Source organism: Schistocerca americana, chromosome 10 (genome assembly GCF_021461395.2).
Source record: "Schistocerca americana isolate TAMUIC-IGC-003095 chromosome 10, iqSchAmer2.1, whole genome shotgun sequence".
Classification (NCBI taxonomy): Eukaryota; Metazoa; Arthropoda; class Insecta; order Orthoptera; family Acrididae; genus Schistocerca; species Schistocerca americana.
This window is the reverse complement of record NC_060128.1, coordinates 129,147,499-129,171,996: the sequence shown is the minus strand read 5'-3', so window position 1 is coordinate 129,171,996 and position 24,498 is coordinate 129,147,499.

Sequence of the window (24,498 nt, the reverse complement as noted above, 5' to 3'; positions counted from 1 at the left end):
CGAAACCTGCTACTTATAGAGCGGAAACTACTGTACCGTTTCACTTTATATATTCATATATACGATGTACAGCCTATCACATGATACCTAATTGTGTTTGTAGATCACGGCAAAGTATGTGGATGAGTTCTTGTAAGGTCCGAAATTATAGCCACCTTACACTTGCAAGCCACAGATTTTTACAGTTCTAAACAACGCCTTAGGTGCTGTATTGAGCGGCGGCGCTTTGCGGTGCATGACTGGAAATAAGTCACTTATTAAGGAAACTCTGAGTAGGGTAGCATATGAGAACATTTTACAGCAATGTGTACAACAGAGGAACACCTCACAGTGCACCCTGTCGTAACGCATCGTCATCGTGCGAAAGATGAGCTAAATATGTGATCCGTTTGTTGCATCCTTCCCTCGCACAAGCTGGTGGCAATTGGGAGAGAGAAGGGGGCAGGGTGCTGGATAGAGGTGTTGTGTTTCGCCATTAGCAAGTATATTGCGCTGCAGCAGTAATGATATAACATCCATTTCGCAGCGCATGTCGATGCTTTACGCAAATAGATAAGGTTACTACTTGTTGTTCACTTTGCTAATGGGGGAGCTGCATTATCCATTTGTACTAAACAGGACTAAACACGTAATGCTCCTCCGCTAACGCCAGAGGGACGTATTTCTAGAGCCGGCCCACCGCCGAGCCTGACAACGCCAGAATAGGATTGACTGAAATACGCTCGCACGTGCGCTAACAGTAGCAATATACGTGACGTAGGACCCTTCCGACGTTTCCCCCGGCGGGGAGTATGAATGTCTGGAGCCACTTCTGCTCCAGCAATAACAGCAACGCCTACCCGGCGGTGGAGCTCTTATATCGTTAGGCGGGCGGCGGCCGCTATTAATCTTGGTTAAGGAATTTCCTGCCAGTGGGTGTGAGTAATGGGGTTGGTCGGCAGCCATAACAGGGGGGAGGGGAGGGGATGACTTAGGGTGCAGCTGGCGCCCGTGGGGACGTCGCACCGACTGGGGGAGTGGGGAAGGGTTGCGCTCCATCACTGGCTGCCAGCAAACCAAACAGTTCAGCGCTCACGAAAAAGGAACCTCCATTTCAATCGCTATCGCTAGAATTAGGCCGTAGAATGATGTACTGTCACGGTGAGTGAGTCTATGAACGCTGTATTCCTCTAACATCGAGAGTATAGATATACTGCCAACAGACTTGCCGCAGTGGTAATAGCGGTTCCCGTCACACCACCAAAGGGTTTCGGGCACGGCTAGTACTTTGTTGGGTGACCTTTTGGGTCTGCCGAAATGTGTGGCAGGCAGGTTAATCTCATCCCTTATGACGCCGATTGAGGAGCTGCATCTACTGACTCCGGTCACGAAAACTGACAACGGCCTGCAGAGCTGTGTGCTCACCACATGCCCCTCCATATCTGCATCCAGTGACACCTGCCGTCCGAGGATGACACGACGGTCGGTCGGCAGTGTTCAGCCCGCCTTGGCCTCTTCGGAAGGAGAATAGTTATTACCAAACGGCAACATATACACAAAAATTAAGGAAGTGTTGGCGGCTCTAACCTTTATTGCCTAGCGCTAGATCGAAATACTTGTGACAGGACTAGACTTTAACTCATTTTTCGGAGAATGATAAACTTCTGTAACCTCTACATACTTCTTTTAGGATTCTTCAACATCTGTTCTTTCACTCTTATGTTGGTAGCTGTGAGAAGCAGCGCAAACAATTGGAGTTTTAATTTAAATATTTTTTTATGCATCCAGATCTCATCACACCATGTACAACAATTAAAATATTTTGTTATTTACGTTCAAAAACTGTAACAATTTCCTTAACAAACCAAGTATAACGAGCCATTTATTGAAATTTATTGAACATTATTTTTATCCCAGGGATATGTTTACATGTTAAGCGTTACATAAAAGTAACGCTAAGCACTAATGTGAGCAGTTTAATAATTTTTACTTCATTTTTGACAACTTGTTTACAACTTTTAATTTGATAATTTTTCTTAGAGATCATTGGGAATGTGTAAAGGAAATCATATCCTCCAAAACTTCCCCCTTTCAAAGGTGCAAAAGAAAATAGAGGAAGATGAAAAAGGTGCTGGTTATTCTGCCACACAAACGAAAAATGGTATGTTCCTGTGTAAATGGCAGGACAACTCCCTTCTCTCTCCAACACCAATTGCAAATGTAATAAATTTTAAAAGATAATCTCAGTGGTCGAAGAGACACACCGAAAGTCATTGACCTTGCATCCTGACAGCATACAACAAGCATGTGTGCGGAACTGATTGAATGGATCAAAATGTCAATCAGCCCAGGATCAATATCCACTAAAGGGAGTGATCCAGGGTCCTTTCCAGTTGGTTTTATGAGCGTCACTCTATGCTATGCATGAATTTTCAACCGCATAAATGGAAATCAAGTTTCTCATGCGTATTTTCGAAGAAAGATTGCGCAAGTGTACTTTAGGGCATATGCGACAGCACGAAAAGAGTAGGTCCGAACAATGAAGATGAGCTCCAGGTTGACGAAACTAATCATCTAACTTTGAAAATTCAGCAGTTCGAAAGAGGACGATGTGCTGGAGTAAACTGCATGACATCAGGACGTATCCAGGGTAAGAAACATAGTGTGCAATGTATGCTGAATGTTTTGCTGCTGATCTGACAAAGTAATTTGCTGCTTTTGTTTCTGGTTTCTAATCTGTACGCAAGTTTTTCTCCCAAAGGTGATTACGGCTACATATATGGTACGCAATATTAAAAAAAATTTAGGGTAGTAAAACACTTCTTTTTTAATGTATTAGCAACTTGAAAGTAAAAAATGCAAATAAATTAACAAAAATTTAATTTGGGCACTAACGACTTAAATGACCGAGGATGCTTCTTGAACAATTATTTCGCTTTCTCTATCACTTACCTATGGAGGGAAGGAAAATTGACTGTCGATATCTGCATCTAAATCCGTACTCCGTAAGATACCGTCTAGCGTGAGGTGCAAAGAATTTTTTTTTTTTTCTTCTTATCGTAAGTCTCCTTGGAGATCGATGAGTGCGCGCCACGACTTCCTGTCATGCGCCAACGACTTCGTGTCAGTCCAGCACTCGCACATGACATCCTCAGTTACTCCAAACTCTGCCTTTCCCCGCAGTTTATACGTCTAACGCTCTCTCTAGTACCACGGATCTTATTCCCTGATGTGTTAACACATTTCCTATCGTCCTGTCCCTTATTGTAGGTAGTTTCTTTCCGATTATTCCTTCCTTCGCCGATTCTGAAGAGAACCTCCTCATTTCTTATATTAACGCTCTTTTTAATTTTGAGTATCCTTCTGTAGCTCCGCATCTCAGACGCATCGATTCCCATCTATTCAGGCGTTTCCATAGCGCAAGATTCGCGTCCATACACTGTCGTGGTCAGGCGCAAATTCACACAAGTTTCCTTTTCAAATTAAGACCGTAATTTGACTCCAGTGAACTTATTTCACCGAGGAATGCACTCTTTGTCCATGTTAGTCAACTTCTTATGCCTCCTTGCTTTGTCATCAATGCCTTATATCGCTTTGAAGGTTCCACAATTCCTTCACATCGTCTACTTTGTGGTACGTCATTCCGAAACTATGGTTAGTGTTAGTAGCAATTTCGTTCCTCGTCATTACTTTCGCCTTTCTTCGGTTTACCCTCAATTCATATTCCGCATTCATCAGTGTATAGATGTGCTATACATGGAAAAATGTACTTGCAGCCAATATGGTGTGCTCCAGTGGAGCGTTAAAGGGTCGACCATTGCCTGTTCATTTATAGAGACTATACACAGTCAAACTATTTTCAGTGGGTCAACGTATAGCCCATTATTCCGATAGTCAGTAGTTTATTAATCCTAGCGTGATGGGAGATAGCGCCACAACTGTCTTTTGATCAACACAGGAAACATGAAAACGCTAGCCCATTAACGAAGGTCAGAACAGCAATACACTTAGTAGCAAAAAGCTATAAGGTCGTATTCGTGAGCTGATTTTTTTATTATATCTGATGCCATTTACTTTCGCGGCACGACTGTGTTTCTAGCAGCGGGTACGAGGGATTCCGGTTCTAATACTAGGGGCACTTAGGTGAGGCAATACATCGACATCCACAGGTTTACCTCTGTGAATAACTAGAAGCCCGTAGCAGAGCGTCAGGTACTGGAATTTATTCTCGTTACATTCACGGATGCAGTGCAGAAAGAATTACTGGTTTTGTGTTTGTGTGACAGCCGTTATTAATTTAATACTGTCTTCACCGTTTCTATGGGATAGACAACTAGAGGGGTTCAAAAATATTCCTACCTTGTACCCCGAAAGCTAGTTCTTGACGTTTTGTAAGGATTTTCTCGTGTAGTTTCCTGCGTTTTTCTTCGAGTCTCTGCCAGATTTTTCACGATATCTGTCACAGTCCCCCTATACGCAAATAAGCATGTGGCCATGTGCATCGACCTCCGTTATTCATTCGCCAGACGTCGTCTTTCAGTATGGACTGGCATCTACATCTGCATACATAGTATACAATCCTCCATGCGATGCATGACGGAGGGAACCTTGTACGAGTGCAAGTCATTCCACTTCCTGTTTCTCTCAAAATCAGAACAACCAAAAGGACTACCTATATGCTTCCGTAAGAGCTCTAGTTTCTTTTACCTTTTCAGCGCGGTCCTTACGCGGGAAGTACGTTGGCGGCAGTGAGTCGCAAATGACGATTCTCTGAACTCTGCAGATACCGTTCAGTGAAAAGATCAACGTCTTTCCTCCAAGGATTCCCACCTCAGTTCATGGAGCATTTCCGTAATACTCATGTGTTTACCAAACTTACCTGTAACAAATCTAGCAGCACGCCTTTGAAGTGATTCCATGTCTTCTCTTAATCCGACCTAGTAGGGATCCCAAACGCTCCAGCAGTACTCAAGAACGGGTCGCATAATTGCTCTATACGCTGTCTCTTTTCACATTCCTAGGATTCTCCCAATAAACGCAAGCCGACCATTTGCCTTCCCTACTACCGTCGTTACGTGGACGTTGCAGTTAATATCGTTTTGTAACGTTACGTCTGGATATTTAATAGACAAGGCTGTGCCAAGCAGGCCACCGCTGATACTGTTGTTGTTGTTGATGCTTCAGAACGTATCGTACCAACCGATTCCTTCTTTTAGTTAGGTTGTGCAACAAATGCCTTTTCTCTCCTATTCTATTCAGTACCTCCTCATACTGATACTATATTCGAACCTAACAGCACCGTTTTTCCAACTCATCTGCATTAACTTACATTTTTCTACATTTAGAGCAAGCTGTCACTAATCACACCAAATACAAATTCTACATCTCCACCATACCCCGCAAGCCACCTAATGGTGTGTAGCGGAGGATACTTCTGGTACCACTAATTCATCCCCCAACCCCGTTCCACTCGCGAATGGCGCGTGGAAACAATGTCGGTAAGCCTCTGTATTGGCTCCAATTTCTCCACTTTTCTCATCGCTGTCCGTACGAGAGATGGATGTGGGAAGTAGCAATATGTTGTCCCACTCTTCCAGACAGGTACTCTCTCGAAATGTCAATAGTAAATCTTTCTCTGATGCATCTCTTGCAGCGTCTGCCAATGGGGTTTGTTGACCATCTCTGTAACGCTCTCGCGCCAACCAAACGATCCCGTGATGAAACGTGCCCCTCTACTTTGGATCTTCTCTATTTCTTCTATCATTCCTACCTAACACGGATCCCGTATTTATGTACAACACCCATGAATCGGTTGAAGAAGCGCCTTGTAAGTCACTTCCGTCATGGGTGACTTACAGTTTCTTAAGATTCTTCTTATGAATGTCAGTCTGGAGTTCGCTTTTCCTACCATCTATTGCGTTTCAATCAACTTAGATATTTTACGGTAGATACTGTTCCCAGCAGTTTCTCATAAACAATGTAGTTGTACAGTACTGGATTTCTTTTTCTTATGTATGCGCAATATGTTACATTTATTTACGTTCAGCGTTAACTGCTTTTTTTTCACTAAACCGAAGTTCGGAGCGGTGTCAAATGGCTTTCTGACGTCAAGAAACACAGCATCAACCTGAGCGCCGCTGTGTACAGTTCTATGGACCTCATGGGGGAACAGAGCGAGCTGACTTCCGCAAAATCCTTGTCTGCAGAGTTCTATCGAAGTCGTTCTGTATCGTCGTGCAATCACTCAACGGCGACGCCTTCCCACAAACCACAGCATCACCAGCAACAAACCGCAGTTTGCTGGCCACCCTAACCGCCAGAATGCTTATGTATATCTAAAATAAGAGCGGTCCTATCACACTTTGCTGGGGCACTCCTGGTGGTACTCTTGTCTCTGATGAACACAAATGGATCAAATGGCTCTGAGCACTATGGGACTTAACATCTGAGGTCGTCAGTCCCCTAGAAATTAGACCTACTTAAACCTAACTAACCTAAGGACATCACACACATCCATGCCCGAGGCAGGATTCGAACCTGCGACCGTAGCAGTCGCGCGGTTCCGGACTGAGGCGCCTAGAACCGCACGGCCACCGCGGCTGGCTTCTGGGGAACACACGCCGTTCAGGACAGTATACTATGAGGTATTACTTATTAAGTCTTCGAGCCGCTCACATACCTCAGAAGCTATTCCTAAGAAATGGCTCTGAGCACTATGGGACTTAACATCTGAGGTCATCAGTCCCCTAGAACTTAGACCTACTTAAACCTAACTAACCTAAGGACATCACACACATCCATGCCCGAGGCAGAATTCGAACCTGCTACCGTAGCGGTCAGGCGGTTCCAGACTGAAGCGCCTAGAACCGCACCACCACTAGAAGCCGGCGAAGCTATTCCTGTGCCTGGATTTTTATTCATAGTTGCGGTGGTAGAGAAGTCAAACAGAACCCGGAAATATGGAAAAATGGGATCTGCTTCTTGCCCTTCATTCATTCATTGTTCGCAAAGTACAAGCACATAAACAGTACTTGCGCATGCATCTTGCAAGTGTTTTTTAGGCTGTTTGTTCGTTATGAAGATATATTAGAATCTCTGAGTACGAAGACATTCCTTCCTTCAATATTATCCCAATTTTGGGACCGCAAAAGGAAAATCATTAAATTAGTTGTAAGTTCTAGGGGACAGATGACCTCAGATGTTAAGTCCCATAGTGCTCAGAGCCATTAGAATCATTTTTTTTACTGTAAAATAATTCAGCTAGCAACTGTCCGTGTGCCTAAACATTGCAAGTTTAAGACACTTTATGGTTTCTGGCGAACTCCAGGAAATTCCTGTTCCTGGAGCAAAATGAGTAACTTTAACTCTTCATGAAAATTGCTCGTTTCTATTACTAATTCCGTGAACTAAACCGTTGGACTGGATGAGATATGGTTCTTACGACAAACTTTGATGTTAGTGTTGTTGTGCTCTTCAGGCTGAAGACAAGCTTGATGGATCTCTACGTGCTACACTGTCTTATAATGGCTTTCATCTCCGAATACTTACTGCAACCTTCATCAAATTGAATTTGCTTGAACCTGTCCATCTCTGTTTTTAAATCCTGTAATGCTTCAGTGATCTCACACTTCACGCCCTGATCCAATCCGTACAACTCCATTTTTGTTTTTTCTGATAAGGATATGCTGCCGAGTAGTCCCCGCCTGGAGATCTGAAAGTGGGGCTATTCCACCTCAGGGATATTTTACCCAAGAGATTGAGAGATTGCGGGGCACTCTCACTTCGGATTTGGTGTAGGGAATACGATTTACGGCGATGTGACTTCATACATTGTGATGAAATGGTTGGCAGCCGTCTTGTTTGCGTGCTCTAGGGAAAGAAATAAGTTAAGCTTTATCAGCGTTCAAAGGCACAGGGTGCCAACTTAGGCGACTGCAGTAAAAGAACGGCGTTGGTGGGGTGACAAACCGCATTTTTTCTGGAGAGCGATGAAGAGACATTTCCAGACGGCTCCGTGCCGTGGTCGTATTGTGCAGAAACACATTAAGCTTGGCACCACGGACAGGGGCGGTCCAGGTGTACGGTCTAGCGCCGAAAAGTCGCCGACAGCGCATTGTAGGCCCTGTTAGCGAGCAAGCCATCAAAAGAAATGTAAACGTTCTGCAAATGTCTGTGGGACAGGAAAACTGTCGCCCAGACATGCAGACTCTGTTTCAAAACATGTTTTGTCTATGCGATTTTATGGCCGTTCCCTGCAAACTTTGAAATAGACGCAACAGGGGAGATAACAAGCAGTTTATGGAGGGCCGTGCTTCCACCCTGTGGTGTGTTAGCAAAAGACATGGCAAACGTGAGAGAAAGAGGCCGCGAAGCTGAATTTTTTCCCATATTCTGCCAATTAACTTTAAGTCTCTGATTGGTCAAATCGGTTTGCAGTGCAAAGACCATTCACCAAGCTTAGAATGCAGGGCTACAGCTCGTGATTGGCTTGTGCGAAATTGGGGGAAGTAAAAAAAAAAAAAAAAAAAGAGAAATGTGCTTTTGAAACCGAGCTGAAGAGGCAACACAGAGAAAGGGAGATCGTCTCTCTTGTACAAGTCTCTTGTACTGGAGCTTCGCTAGTAAAGAACTGCAGGTCTCTACCTAAACGGTGAGACTTGAGTTCTTTACAAAGGCACGACTTAGATTCTGTGCCAGTCACCTTCTGAACCATCAGAGGTACTGCTTATATCATCACGGTCACAATGAGTGACACATGGGTGTACTTACTTGTCTTGAGCTGGTTGTCTAAACATTTAACGTATTCTGACACACACAGTTGTGGCACGGAGTCAAATTGGTTTGGCAGACTAGCAAACAGGTCCACGTGCACACTGGAATCCGTCGGGGTTTCAGAGGCTCTTAGGGAAGTACCTGAGTTCTGAATTAACCAAGAGCGAGACTGTGTACTTGCATTTTTTGGGAACGCGCATTTAATAGCAGAGTTCAGTCGCCAAACGTATCGTGGTGGGCCACCTTGACCAGTAGGATGGTAAAGTATTTGTTGCTGCGACGTAGGGCTATAATATCTATTTCTCAGCACCCTGATCTTTCGAACCATGTTTTTACTTTTTTTTTGTATGGTAGAATATAGATGCCTGGTAGTGGCGTAGTTTGATGCCATAACCTGGCTTCACGTGTATGAAGTGAGATAAAGCGAGTAGTGTTCTGGTTAGTGTCGTGTATCGATCCCCAGCAGATCACTTTGTCCACCATAGATCCCATTTTAGTAGGGCTTTTGTTGAATAAAAATTGTTTTGTATGATGATTCTTTAACAATTTTGTTGCCTTGTCTTGTTTTAAGATCAATAAATCGATTGTGAATTAGACTACAACCTCTCCCTGAGTTCTGATTAACACTTCCTTCGCACTTTTATGGCAGTCTAGATCAGAAACATAAGCAGTAGCTTTATCGTTTGGTGTCCACTGCGTGGATCTTTTACTTCATTAACCGTAATCGTTCTTTCAATGTTATCATTGTCATTTAACCATACAAAAAAGCTGCATTTACTCCAGAAAAATCACGGCTGTAGTTTCCCCTTGCTTTTAGCCGTTCGGAACACCAGCACAGGAAGGCCATGTTTTGGCTGGTATTACAAGACCTGCTAAGTTAATCATCCTGTCTGATAAGACTGCGGCCCTCTTCGGAAACAACACGTCTGTCTGGCCTCTCAACAACCATCCCTCCACTGTGGTTGCATCTACGATATGGCCGTCTGCATCACTGCTGCGCTCAAGCCACCCCACCCTGGGAAGTTCCTTGCTCCATGGGAGGAAAATTTCGTTAAGGAATATATACAATGAGGTGATGGAAGTCACGGAATAGCGATATGCACATATACAGATGGCGATATTAAGGCGTACAGAATTTGTAAAAGGGCAGTGCGTTATTGGAGATGTCATTTACTCTCAGGTGACTCATATGAAAAGTTCTTCGACGTGATTATAGCCGCATAACAGGAATGAACAGGTTTTGAACACTGTATGGTAGTTAGCGCTATATGTGTGGGACATTCCACTTTGGAAATCGTCAAAGAATTCAATATTCCGCGATCCACAGTGTCAAGAGTGTGCCGACATACCACATTTCGGGCATTACCTCTCACCACAGACAACACAGTGGCGGACAGCGTTCACTTAACGACCGAGAGCAGCGGCGCTTGCGTAGAGTTGTCAGTGCTAACAGACAAGAAGCACTGTGTGAAATAACCGCAGAGATCAATGTGGGACGTAATACTGACGTATAACTTAGGACAGTGAGGCGAAATTTGGCTTTAATGAGCTCTGGCAGCAGACGACCGACGCGAGTGCCTTTGTTAACAGCACGACATCGCCTGCAGTGCCTCTCCTGGGCTCTTGACCATATCGGTTCGATCCTACGCTACTGGAAACTTTGGACCGGTCAGATGAGTCCCAATATCAGTTGGTGAGAGATGATGGTAGGGTTCGAGTGTGGTGCCGGAAGCCATTGAAGAAGATGTCAACAGTGCACTGTGCAATCTGGTGACTGCCCCATGGGAGGGACTTGGTCTTCTGGTACAACTGAATTGATCATTGACTGCAAATGGTTATGTTATGCTACTTGGAGATCATCTGCAGCCGTTCAAGAACTTCATTTTTATGGAAGTGAAGGCACCATGTCACTGGGCTACAGTTATTCGCTTGTGGTATGAAGTACATTTTGACATTGGAGCGAGTGAATTGGCGTCTCACATCACCCGAGATGAAACCCACAGAACTTTTATGGGACGTAATCGAGAGTTCAGTTGGTGCACAGCATCCTGCACCGGCAACAGTTTCGCAATTATGGACGGCCACAGAGACAGCATGGCTCAGTACTTCTGTAGAGGGTTTCCAGCGACTTGTTGGGTCCATGCCACGTCGAGGTGCTGTCTACGCCGGGTAAAAGTAGGTCCAACACAATGCTAAGAGGTATCCCGTCACTTTTGTCACGTCATTGTATGGTGCATAGAAGTTGTTAGTTTACACAGGCCTTTCAACAGGTTTGTACAAGATGTTTTAAATTTTTGCCCCCAAAAATTTCCTGTAATACTGTTCTGGACCTGGTGTTTGGCTCGATGAGTAACTGCAAAGTGTGAATGTCAGACATTTGGGATTATTGCGTCGCGCCGAGGGACTAGGAAACGAAATCATATAGTCGTCGTTACACATTACAAAGCCGTGCGAGTTGTTAATCGGTTTTGTAGATGGCGACTTTTCCGAGAATGAATAACCAACTTGGATAGATCTATGAACATCCACTGGAGGTTTACAAACAATAATTATCTAGCACGGTTCAGCTGCCGATCTCGTTTGTGTGTGTGTGTGTGTGTGTGTGTGTGTGTGTGTGTGTGTGTGTGTGTGTGTGTGCGCGCGCGCGCGCGCGCGCGGGCAGAGGCAGCACATTACTCATCTAGACGCTGACGTACGGCCTCCACAGTCTGTGGGTAGGTCGATGGTCGATGAAAACATAGATAAAAACTTTAATGTGGCAGCCTTTTCGCCATCAAGACGAAGGTACAAGCGCACTACCTATTTTTATTTTTTTTATTTTCCGTGTGCTTGTGCATGCAGAACGTACAGTAATATACAGTATTTTGCGGCGTGACAGGTTGACTTACTACTAAAGTACAAGAGGCGCCCGTAATGCATGCTGTATTCTCTACGACAGTTGTTACACCTAAGGTCTGCTTCGTACAATCCATCTTTCCGTCGCACAATACCGAGGCATCAGAGAGTAGAGACTTAACACATGCAACTTCTACGTCGTACGCAGAATGTATTCAGTCGTTCTGTCGTAGTCTTCACCTTCAGGTGTTATTCTTTTGTGGTTACGAATGGCCCGCATTCGCGATGCTGTGTTACGCATATTAAAGCATTGTCAGACCAGTAAATAGGAAGCAGTGTTGCTGTATGAGAATAATGTCGTGAGATGTTGCCGGCAGCCTCGCACAGAACGAAGAACTCAAATTCCGTGCGACCTCTAGAGTCCATATGGAACAGCGGGACGTATCACAAGGCCGCATGGTCTGCATGCTTTTGAGGGAACAGTAATGCACCGTGATCAGCGCCAGTGCATTTAATAAAGTGAGATAAAATGACGGGGACAAACTTTAACAATTGGTGGAATCATATCTAATTGTAAATGACAGCAAAATAAAGCAAGATAGCGAAATTACGACTGTAAAAGGTAGCGACTGTTCTCGTGAGTGTCCGAGCAAAGCAACTTCAGGTGTTTTTGTTTCGGGTATAGAGGACTGTCGCAGCATCGAGATGGTATGAATGAAAGGCAACTCTGTGACACCTGTAAACTAACAAGTAGGTGCCCCCAAGCAAAACAGGCATCTCCGCATGGAGCTATTAAACATCAACAACTCCCTCTCAAGAATATGATACCAGTGTTCAGAATACGGTTGGCCCCGGACTGGCAAGAGAAATGGCTGCGGATATCTGAAATGAAAGACAGTCACCATGCACTAGTTCACGATTCCAAGAGTACCATGGTATAAAAAGGCAGAAGCATCAAGAAACTTCATGGCAGTTATACACTGAAAATCCAAAGAAACTGGTACACATGTCTAACATCGTGTAGGGCCCACGTGAGCACGCAGAAGTGCCGCAACACGACGTGGCATGGACTCTGCTGCTGTCTGGAGTAGTACTGTATGGAACTGACACCATGAATCCTGCTGGGCTGTCCACAAATCCATAAGAGTACGACGGGGAGATCTCTTATGAACAGAACGTTGCAAGGCATCCCACATACGCTCAGTAATGTTCATTCTGGGAAGTCTGGTGACTAGTGGGAGTGTTTAAACTCAGAAGAGTGTTCCTGGAACCAGTCTGTAGCAATTCTGACCGTGTGGGATATCGCACTGTCCTGCTGGAATTCCCCAAGTCCGTCGGAATACACAATGGACATGAATGGGTGCAGGTCATCATACACGATGCTTGCGTACGTGTCACCTGTCAGAATCGTATCTAGACGCATCAGGGGTGCCCATACGCTCCATACTTTTGGAGAGCCTCCACCAGCTTGAACAGTCCCCTGCTGACATGCAGGGTCCATGGAATCATGAGGTTGTCTCCATATCCATACACGTCCATCCGCTCGGTACAATTTGAAACGACACTCGTCCGACCAGGCAACACGTTCCCCGTCATCAACAGTCCAATGTAAGTGTTGACGGGTCCAGGCAAGGCGTAAAGCTTTGCGTTGTGCAGTTATCAAGGGTACACTAGTGGGCCTTTGGCTCCAAAAGCCCATATCGACGATGTTCCGTTGAATGATTCGCACTCTGACACTTGTTTATGGCGCAGCATTGAAATCTGAAGCAATTTGCGGGAAGGTTGGACTTCTGTCAGATTGAACCATTCTCTTCATTCGTCGTTGGTTCCGTTCTTGCAGGATCTTTTTTCGACCGCAGCAATGTCGGAGATCTGATGTTTTACCGGATTCTGGATACTCACGGTACACACGTGAAATGGTCGTACGGGAAAATCCTCACCTCATCGCTACCTCGGAGATGGCTGTGTTCCATCGCTCGTGCGCTGTTTATAACACGACTTTAAACCTCACATATATCTGAATAACCTGCCACGGTGGCAGCAGTAACCGATCTAACAAATGCGCTAGACACTTGTCTTACATAGGCGTTGCCGACCACAGCGCCGCGTTCTGTCTGTTTACATGCCTCTGTATTTGATTACGCATGCCTGAACCAGTTTCTTTCCCGCTTCAGTGTAGCACGGCTGAAGCTTTATCACTGGAAGTTCGACACCTCTATCGGCTCAACCCGAACGCCACCACTCTATCTGTTTGCGGAGAGGAAGAAGACACTAAGCGCATATTCCTGCAATGTCCCCAGAGATGTATCACATAATCAGCCTTAGAAGTACCCTTCGGGCTCTTTGTCACCAGTTCCCAAGCTGCGTCCAAACGTTGTTAGAATGCAACGATGTAATAACGTATAAGCTACTGTACGACTTCGTCATCACTGCCCTGCACTGCTCATCTAATGCTCTTGGTAATCAGAATGCCAGGGGAATACCAGTTAACTGGCTACATTCCCACGCAGCGGAATATGGAACACTCAGCCTCTAAATGTATGCCACTACGTACCTCTATTATATTCTCTGTGTGTCTGAATACTGATGTATCTACACGTATGACTGTGATAGCCCTATCTGGCTCTTGTGAATTCTTCTGCTGTTCTGTCTAGATGGTACTTTTAAAGCTGTGTAAATATTCAATTCTCTGTCCGCAGCTTTCGGAACAATTCTTGCTGGACATACGAAAGAACATTTTATTGTTACTTTAATAAATATTTTTGGAACAGTGATCAAAAAATTTAATAAAATTTTTCTTTTTAAAATTCAGTCTTGATCGCACCACGTATTCTACAAGAACATAGGTGACCGGTTTCGGTCATATCACATGACCATCATCAGACCCATGGCATCCTTAGAAGATGGTAGGTGGAGCACTCCGTTGCTGTGATGTCAGCTGGTCGTGACAGCTGATCAGTTGACATCACAGCAGCTGAGAAGAGTGCTCCAGCTACCATCTTCGAAGGATGCCATGGGTCTGATGATGGTCATGTGATATGACCGAAACCGGTCACCTATGTTCTTGTAGAATACGTGGTGCGATCAAGACTGAATTTTAAAAAGAAAAATTTTATTGTTAATTTAGATGTATCGCCATTAGTCTGGATTGAATTGGGAAGATTCAAAATGTGTAACACGGGCGATTTATAATTCCTTATTGTGTTACCAGCACGATTTTTGTAGCGAACTACCTGTGTGCATCGTGTGTTACGTTTTCGTCTTGTTTACTCGTTTCAGAATACTATAGCTGAAAAGTATGTTTTATGTCGGAATCAGCGCCTTGAAGCCTATGTAACTTCGTACAAGTGTAAGAAAATCTACTTTCAATTATTAAAAAAAAAAAAACCTGTATTATAACATTTTCACTGTTGAGGTGGCGATACGGGCACGTCCCGAGAGCAAATAAAAAAAAAAAAAAAAAAAAAAAAAAGGTCGCGTGAATACAGATGTGGTTCCATCGAAAATACCACACACACACACACACACACACACACACACACACACACGCACACACACACACGAGGGAGACAGACAAAACACCAAAAATCTTTCTCCTGTTACACACACACACACACACACACACACACACACAGACAGACAAGGGAAACAGACAAAACACCAAATACCTTTCTCCTGTTTCCTTGCGTTTATTCCAGATCTTCGCGGGCTCGGTATGTCCATTTTCTGATTTGTCAATGTTATTGGTAGTGTGTCGACGGATCCACTTCCTGTCGCCAACCTTTTCCTCCCCGAGACGCAATTTGTGTAGCCCAGCTGTCTCCGAATCCTGTGTGAAAGTGTGCGAACGATTTCTAAATATTTGCAAAGTAGTTTACGAAAAAGTTCAAGCACTGCGACGAATCTTTAAGTACGTGCCGCCCTAGTCGCACTATCGGCTACAGAGGTGGGACGGAAGTAACAGTCGGATATTCACATAGTGGGATGCGGGAAACCGCCTAAAAGCCGCATCCAAGCCACCTGGCACACAAGCCCTCGTCGTTGATCCATCGGGCGGATCCGATCAGGGGCCGGCGCGACTTCCTGAATCACGGAAGCCATATGCTAACGCACACGGCTATCCTGGCGGGTCCCTAACAAATATCAACAAAACGTCAGACAAATGTGGGAAGTGAAACTTGAAAAGGAACTAGAGAAGCTATTCATGCTAAATAGCCACTGGAATCCGCACTGCAAGCAATGTACGAAGAAGTTCAAGCACTGTGCGTAATTTTCGGGTACGTGCCGACCTAGTCATGTTATTAGTTACAATGCAGCAAGTATAAGATGCTTGCTTCCATGGATATTCGCATGTAATCCACAGATTTTACATGACTTGAGTCCTTGAGCTGTTGCAAGTTGACGGAAATTCTCGTAGCAATCTTTTGTAAAATATTCGTGTACAGCTTCTGCCAACTGGCTTAGTGCTTTGTCGTCTTGAACATAAGAGTACTGCATTACCAGATAAAAACAGCGCCTGCAAAGCCATTGCTATACCGTCATGTAATCACGTTTTCCCCTATGCACTCCCTGAAGTCCAACTGCTTACCTGCAAACATGTCTCATTTCGTGGGACTGCCTACACCTGCGGGAACTACCAATATAATGTGTGAACAGTCTCGATGCTCGTGTTACTGGCATCAAACACGCATACAGCAACCAGCCACGGGTAGAGTCGAGCATTTCTTCAAGAACAACGCATTACCAAAAGCGCATATAAAGGTCGTTTTATGCGACCCGCAATTCTATATCTGACCCGCAAGTTTATATCTGACCCGCAAGTCTATATCTGACCCTCAAATACCACGTGCGAGATTTTCATATTCTCTAACTTACCTCGCGCAAACTATTACTCCCACAGCACCTTTTTATAGGGAATGTAATGCTGTTAAATTTTGTACTGAGATTCATTTTCGTTGGAGGCCACAGTTTTTGAGTTATTCAAGAGAAACACAACCATGACCTTCGACCGCACCTCCACTGCCCTAGCTCATAGCCCACCAGGCAGGATTTATAGTATGTTGTTCGTGCCACTCTCCCCTACCACTGTACAAAAAGTTTCGACTACATCAACTATTCCCGACATTTGACCTTTTTTGGTCTCTTGATTGGGCTACTACACTCCAGCATAATCGGTTATTTCGTTAACATTATAAATTTAAACGCACCCGTATGGGTAATCAACGAAAACACACTTCTGTAAACCTTACTCTAAAGCTAATTACGTTGACAATTCGAGCCAAAGTTAACGCTTACAAGCACAGTAGATTCGTAGACAGAAGGCCCGACGAATACAGCGATGTGGCTGTTTATTGTACGTCGTTAAAATTCACAAAATTTTTAGGTAAAATTTAGACAAGCGTCAGTTTTATAATTTGTAAGCGCTCGATTAAGCCGGTAGCGTAATGAGTACTAGAAACATGAAGATGGTACCTGTTCCCGAAAGAACAGATACCATTGATGGCCGTGCAGCTTCTCTAGAATGAAATGATAACTAAATCGAAACCATTAGCTGTCGACAGGTTTTCTTGATATAGATCAATGGGGACAGCTGATAATGTGTGCCCCGATCGGGACTCGAAGCCAGGATCTCCTGCTTACATGGCAGACGCTTTCGTTTGTTCCAGCTGCTCTGACCGAACACTCTGATTTACCGTGCCGGCTCCATCTGAGCCACCCAGGGCACAGGGGTTAGTGCGACTGCAGGGGTTATCCCTTGCACGCTTCCCGTGAGACCCACATTCCCAACCGCTAGAGTCGCACTATCCTCTGTGCCCTGTGGATAGAGCGTCTGCCATGTAAGCAGGAGATCCTGCGTTCGAGTCCCGGTCGGGGCACACATTTTCAGCTGTCCCCATTGATGTGTATCAGCAACACCTGTCGGCAGATAAGTGTTCCGATTTAATTATCATTTCATTGAATACTAGAAATCCTGACCGGTAGGGGCCGAATAAGGGTGTCGGGGTGTGTCTGAAGGTGACTCCTGTACGTTTTTGTAGAAAAAATGTACAGCTATGGCGTCTAGTGAAAACGTATCCCAGAACAAAATTTACAATATTAAATTTCCTACAAAAAGTCCTGTTCATTTTTTTCAGTAGGACTATCAGTTTCACACACCGAAGACCGAAAACCTCGTGCGTGGCTTTTGGAGGCCAGATACAGAATAGCGGGTTCCATGAAACGACATCGACAGAGGTAGCTGAATCCCACTTTATAGAGACGCCATAGAGATTCACAAACATCACAGTGATTTTAATAAAAAAAGAACAAGGTGTTAAGTTAAATAAAATGTAGATAGGGACTTTGCAGCAATAAAACGACAGTCGAACACTTTTAAGCGAGAACGATAGTGTCAGCCAGAGATAATCGAGCAACCAGCATCACGTGACAAACAGTTGTGCTCTCTATCCAGCTCTATAAATGCGGGGACCATCGAAACCGGTGAAACGGTTGCAGTTTTGACTCCCTGTCAGCCCCGATGTTTTTAGCTGAAGTTCGAAACAACATATACAAGAACTGAAAGACGACCAGGCTTCGTGTGTACATCAACTAGATTCATTTACTCGTGTCATCTTGTAGACTGTTACCCGAAATATACAAGCTTGTCAAACTTACCAATAGGTGATGGTCAAGCAATTTATTACAATAACACACAGCTAAAAAGTACTACTTAGCCGCGCTCATAGGCACAAAGATGTTTTTAAGCTGTGTCATATTGAGCTGAGACTAACAGGTGAAGTTCACATATAGTGTACACTGTCTTTAGATTCACCAGTACTCCAGGTTGCAGCTGCATTCCACAGTTTCGGAACATAGACGTTACGTGAAGACAGAAACAAATCTCATTAATAACAGACGTTCGTCTCGCAAATTATATGCTTCAGGAAAAATGCGCAAACTAACACGGAAACAACGATTGTAAGAAACATACAGAATAAAAGGTCCAGCGTTGAAAGTTAACGAAAGCTAACTGAGAACAACATTTAATAATTAACACGGTCATCTATACTTCATCTATGTTACAAAATAAGACAAAACCTTCTGATGATGGTGGTCCAGCGTCAATTTAGTTTGTGGAGAGCAAGTAAAGTGTTTCCATCAACGTGGGTCCGCGAGTTCTGTATTAAATTTATTACAACTCTTTTCCTTTCAACGATTGCCACACATATTAACTGGCGAATTGTGCCGCAGACTACACAACAGAACAGAAATGTACGCGTCAGCTATGCGTCTAATGAGGCAGTGTTGTTGTCTAAGCAGTTTTTCTCATATAGTGTCTGTCTTAAAGATCGGAACTCAATAATATCTTCTACGTGTAAGTATTTCTGGTACACCTCTCGTGGTGATTATAATAAATGTATCAGTATGCATTCTTCCACTCACCGTCAGTAGATGAAGGCATTCCATAGATCAGCGACTTACCTGAAACAGAGCGAAATACTAATTAAAAATCCTGTTTTATTTCAGAAAGATTTCAAACTGTAAAGAGTCATTTATTAGAGAATACGAATTTTATCACTGACGTTGGTGTACTGAATGGAGTAAACCGTAGCGTCAAAAGAATGCAGACACAAAAAAATTTCAGCATTCCTTGATATAACTGCCGTCAAAAATGTTGTCATTGAAGGTTGTGGGTATTGAGAATGCGAAAAATTTCCCAGAATAATCAACGCGACGTTCATCTGTAGGGACTTCGGACATATTATGAAATACTTCGGAACTCGAGCAGAATGCGAATCTGAAACCTTACCCGCCAGGACGCAGATCTCAGCATATATATATATATATATATATATATATATATATATATATATGTGTGTGTGTGTGGATACCGAGTAAAATGCTCTGTCGAGGATATTGTGCGTACGTATGTTGAGATCTGCGTCCAGGAGGGTAAGGTTTCAGATTCGCATTCTGTGCAAGTTCCGAAGTATTTCACGATTTCTCCCAAGTCCCTGATTAGGAACATCGCATTGATTGTTCTGGGAAACTTACACACACACATATATATATATATATATACGCGGGCGGTTCAGAAAGTAACCTCCGATTGGTCACAGTGCGGGTTGTGGGGGGAGTAGCGACGCCATCTGTGCGTTCACGCACTCAACAGGTCAGTCGGCATCAAGCCGTGGTCGAGTGAACGTCATACCTGCGCTAGTTTAGTTTTTGTGGCAGTTTGAAATGTGTGCTGCAATAGAAAACCCCGCCAAATGTGAAGTGCGTGCTGTCATAAGGTTTTTTACAGCCAAAGGATATTCTGCAGCAGCTATTCATCGTGAGCTTTGTGCCGTGTACGGACCAAGAGTTATGAGTGAAGGAGTTGTCCGTGAATGGGTACGTTTATTTAAACGTGGACGAGAAAACGTTCATGATGAAGAGAGGAGTGGTAGACCATCATTGGTGACTGACGAACTCGTTCAGACAGTTGATGCAAAAGTTCGTGAAAATCGACGTTTCTCAATGTCGGAGTTGTCTACTGGTTTTCCACAGATTTCTAAGACTCTCTTGTACGAGATAGTGACAGCAAGATTGGGTTACCGTAAGTTCTGTGCACGATGGGTGCCCAAAATTCTTACCGACCACCACAAAACTCAAAGAATGGCCTCTGCATTAGACTTTCTGTCACGTTATGAGGACGATGGAGAACCATTGTTAAACAGAATCGTGACCGGTGACGAAACCTGGATTAAGTACGTGAACCCTGAGACAAAAGAACAATCAAAGATGTGGGCACATTCAAATTCGCCTACCAAACCAAGAAAAGCCTCGCAAGATTTTTCTGCCAGAAAACTGATGGCAACGGTGTTTTGGGATGCCAAAGGGGTGTTGTTGGTTGAATTCATGGAACGTGGTACGACCATTAATCAAGACGTGTACTGTGAAACAATAAAAAAGTTACGACGGGCTATACAGAACAAACGCCGTGGTATGCTGACTTCCAGTATCGTTTTTTTGCACGATAACGCCCGTCCTCACTCTGCTCGCAGAACAACGGCCCTTCTTGAGTCCTTCAAGTGGGACGTTATCAACCATCCACCTTACAGCCCAGACCTGGCGCCAAGTGATTATCACCTCTTCATGCATTTGAAGAAATGGCTCGGGTCACAGCGGTTTGATGACGACGAAGAGCTCAAAGATGCGGTCACAGGCTGGCTCCAGGCACAAGCGGGTGATTTTTATGCAGAAGGAATTTCAAAGCTTGTGAAGAGATACGATAAGTGCCTCAATCGCTATGGAGACTATGTAGAAAAATAGTGCAAAGATGTAGTTGTAAGATGTATATATTAAAATATTTTTATTTAACTTGGTGTATTTTTTTAAATCAACCAGAGGTTACTTTCTGAACGGCCCTCGTATATATATATAGGGTGTTACAAAAAGGTATTGCCAAACTTTCAGGAAACATTCCTCACACACAAATAAAGAAAAGATGTTATGTGGACGTGTGTCCGGAAACGCTTAATTTCCATGTTAGAGCTCATTTTAGTTTGTTCATTATGTACTGTACTTCCTCCATTCACCGCCAGTTGGCCCAATTGAAGGAAGGTAATGTTGACTTTGGTGCTTGTGTTGACATGCGACTCATTGCTCTACAGTACTAGCATCAAACACATCAGTACGTAGCATCAACAGGTTAGTGTTCATCACGAACGTGGTTTTACAGTCAGTGCAATGTTTACAAATGCCGAGTTGGCAGATGCCCATTTGATGTATGGATTAGCATGGGGCAATAGCCGTGGCGCGGTACCTTTGTATCGAGACAGATTTCCAGAACGAAGATGTCCCGACAGGAAGACGTTCGAAGCAATTGATCGGCGTCTTAGGGAGCACAGAACATTCCAGCCTATGACTCGCGACTGGGGAAGACCTAGAACGACGAGGACACCTGCAATGGACGAGGCAATTCTTCGTGCAGTTGACGATAACCCTAATGTCAGCGTCAGAGAAGTTGCTGCTGTACAAGGTAACGTTGACCACGTCACTGTATGGAGAGTGCTACGGGAGAACCAGTTGTTTCCGTACCATGTACAGCGTGTGCAGGCACTATCAGCAGCTGATTGGCCTCCACGGGTACACTTCTGCGAATGGTTCATCCAACAATGTGTCAATCCTCATTTCAGTGCAAATGTTCTCCTTAAGGATGAGGCTTCATTCCAACGTGATTAAATTGTAAATTTTCACAAACATCATGTGTGAGCTGACGAGAATCCGCACGCAATTGTGCAATCACGTCATCAACACAGATTTTCTGTGAACGTTTGGGCAGGCATTGTTGGTGATGTCTTGATTGGACCCCATGTTCTTCCATCTACGCTCAATGGAGCACGTTATCATGATTTCATACGGGATACTCTACCTCTGCTGCTAGAACATGTGCCTTTACAAGTACGACACAACATGTGGTTCATGCACGATGGAGCTCCTGCACATTTCAGTAGAAGTGTTCGTACGCTTCTCAACAACAGATTCGGTGACCGATGGATTGGTAGAGGCGGACCAATTCCATGGCCTCCACACTCTCCTGACCTGAACCCTCTTGACTTTCATTTATGGGGGCATTTGAAAGCTCTTGTCTACGCAACCCCGGTACCAAATGTAGAGACTCTTCGTGCGCGTATTGTGGACGGCTGTGATACAATACGCCGTTCTCCAGGGCTGCAACAGCGCATCAGGGACTCCATGCGACGGAGGGTGGATGCATGTATCCTCGCTAACGGAGGACATTTTGAACATTTCCTGTAACAAAGTGTTTGAAGTCACGCTGGTACGTTCTGTTGCTGTGTGTTTCCATTCCATGATTGATGTGATTTGAAGAGAAGTAATAACACGGAAAGTAAGCGTTTCCGGACACATGTCCACATAACATATTTTTCTTCTTTGTGTGTGAGGAATGTTTCCTGAAAGTTTGGCAGTACCTTTTTGTAACACCCTGTACACAAGCGTGCGCTATCAAAAACCTGTGAAATCGGCTGGAAACCTCAAATAGTTCCACAGATAGGAGATTACCAAGGAGGGTTGAAAAAGAGAAGGTCATGTAGTGAATAGTTCTGGTGCCTAAGAACAATATTGACAACAAGGAAGTCGAGGAACACCACAATAAGATTCGTAGACTTCAAGAAGGCCTACGACTCCATCGATAGAGAAACACTCTTCAACACTGGTAGAAATGAAGGTGAGCAACAAAACCAGAAAGCTAATCCACGAAACGTTAACAAATACAGCATCCAAAGTGAAGTTTATGGCACAGATCTCGGAACCATTTGAAATCAAGACAGGAGTAAGCAGGCAAATGGCCTGTCACCATTCTCTTTTAACTCGGTTCTGGAGAAAATAATCAGGACATGGGACAAAGGAGTCAGTGTGGTAAAGATGGGGAGGTTAAAGGATAGAACTGTCAACATAAAATGTCTAGCTTTTGCTGATGATGCAGGCATCATATAAAATAAGAGAAAAAAGTCAAGGAAGGTCTAGAGATATTATACGAAATCTCATTCAAAGAGGACTAAAAGTCTCACATCAAAAAATGCAGTACATGAACGCAAAACCCACAGATAGACAGACAAAGTATGGAAAGATAACACAAGTAAATGGTTTCAAATACCTGGGTGACGCTGTACATATACAGGACTGAACGCAACATCCAATGAAGAAAGGATCACAAAGCTACAAAAACCATACAAACTTACATGGAATCATTACAAAATAAAGAGTATTGCCATCAATGTCAAATCAGGACACTACAGTACAGTAGTCTGACGAGAGCTCTGTATATCTAAAAAACGACAGTATTCAAGGGAAGACCGAAAATTAAGGAGATGGAACACGAGAGGAAAATAATGAGAAAGACCTATGGGCCAGTTCAGAAGAGGGTATCTGGAAAGAATTGTGTGACAAAAGAATTGTGTGAACAGACAGAGACAGTTATAAACAACATCAGGAGAAGAAGGGCAAAGATCTATGGATACATACATAGGATGAACGAAAATAGATTCACCAAGAAAATTTTTTACACAGTGATAAATAATACAATGAAAACCAACAGGGTAAAGGAAACAGTGGAAGACCTCAACAAGTCGAACATCTCAACAGGGGACGCGACAGGAAAAATACAGAGAAAGAATCAGGAAAGAGAAATTTAAGCAAAGGCTCAAAGAGAAGAGAACAGGAAAGAAGTGGACAGAAGAGAGGAAGAAGAAACACTGCGAAAATATGAGAAATTTTTTATAAGAAAAAAAGGGACAGAGAAAAATACCACTGATTGAGCTTTAGCGCTCTCCTTAACAGGGAATCAACTTTAACAGTATATATATATATATATATATATATATATATATATATATATATATATATATATATATATATATATATATATATATATACACTCGATCAACAGAAGTGTTCTGCACCTCTGGTGAATCTCCTACTGTTGAGGTGGTACCTTCTACCGTCAAGCTCTCATTTCGAAAATTACAAACTTCCAACGAAGAGAAACTATCAATCTCCTAGGCATACACTATCCAGTCAAAAGAATAAAAAGTATAAAGACACTTATAGCTACACATTACTGCTGTGTGTGCCCATCCTGCGCCTTTATGATGCCCTGAACTTCGCTGGCGACACTTTCAATGATGTCGTTGAACGTCTGTGAAGGAACTTCCGTCCGTATTTTTCTCAGGAGCAGAAACCAGAGAAGATAGTGTTGTTGTTTACATTATCAGGAGGGAAAAACAGCCAACAACTAATATAAACAACAACAGATGTAATATAAATGTGAACAGTGGTCCGAAGACTGATGTGTCGCTTCGACACTGGTGTCGGCGTTACTTGTGTACATAATTAGCATCATTAACAGGGGGTTGTTGCTGTTTT